Below are 1,286 nucleotides of genomic sequence, written 5' to 3' on the forward strand. Positions count from 1 at the left end.
AATCTCAATCTCTTCACCATCCATCCTGATGCTGCCAATTTGTCCTGTGGTGAGAATCTTTGTCTTATAGTTTATAGTTTATGTACAAACTATAAACTCAATTGTGCTCATCTTAAAACCTGTGCATAGGCCAAGAAGTAATGAGTAGAACAGAACAAAGGGATAGTGTAAACTCATGACAAGTATGCATCAGATGTGTAGCCTTTCACATATTTATTCAATCTTCTATTCATAGAGTTTTTTACCTAGCTGTGGTCCTTTCCATTGCTTCATATGGATTTCAAAATTGGACAATGAATAAGGATGATAGAAGAACAATCAGTGCCTTTGAAGTATAGTGTTGACAATACACTGAATATCCCATGGACTGCCAAAAGAACAAACAAATCTGATTTCGAGGAAATAAAACCAGGGTGCTCCTTAGGGGCAGGAATAATGAGACTGTCTCTCACACTTGGACCATGTTATCAGGAGAGGGAACCCTTTGGACAAGGGTATCATGCTAGGAAATGTAGATAAAAAAAGGTTGACACAATGACTGTTACAAAAAGCTCGGGTGTGGTGGAGGTGGTGAGGATGGCATAGGATAGGGTAAAGTTCAGATCTGTTGTTCATAGGGTAGTAGTTTGCATTGACTCAAGGAACAACATGTAACAACACTCAACCTGTGCGCTGAGCAGATAATCTGAGAAGCTGGACTCTATGAAAATGTGGTATTAGGATGGAGGAAGACTGATTAATAACCTTATAGATGAAGACGACACAACCTTGCTTGCTGAAGGTGGAAAGAGCTTGAAGCACATGCTACTGATGAAGGTCAGACAAAAGCCTCCAGTATGAATTATATCTCAGCACAAAGAAAACAAAACGACTTACAAATGGACCAGTAATCAACATCATAATAAGAGGAGTAAAGACTAAAGTTACCCAGATTTAATTTTACTTGGATCCATAATCAATGCCCAGTATTGAATCAATGGCCAAGAGTGCAATAGTCAAGAAATCAAAGAAACTATTGCATTGGGAAAATCTGCTGTAAAAGGCCACTTGAAAGTATTAAAAAACAAGGATTAAAAAAAAAAAGCAAGGATTAGGGTACATTTTTTTTTATTTAGAGAATACTTTATTAGTTTCTGTAATCAAACCCATGTAGATAAGACCTTACATACTTAATAAAGTGCATTACCCCTGTACAAATGGAAAAAAAAATTTAACATTTCTAGACCAATATGGCTGTTAATTTCTGTACAATGCCAACTCAACACGGTACAACTGGGATACTTTTT

The sequence above is a fragment of the Elephantulus edwardii genome, unplaced genomic scaffold (genome assembly GCF_000299155.1).
Source record: "Elephantulus edwardii isolate Elephantulus edwardi_28Jun2011 unplaced genomic scaffold, EleEdw1.0 scaffold00085, whole genome shotgun sequence".
NCBI lineage: Eukaryota > Metazoa > Chordata > Mammalia > Macroscelidea > Macroscelididae > Elephantulus > Elephantulus edwardii.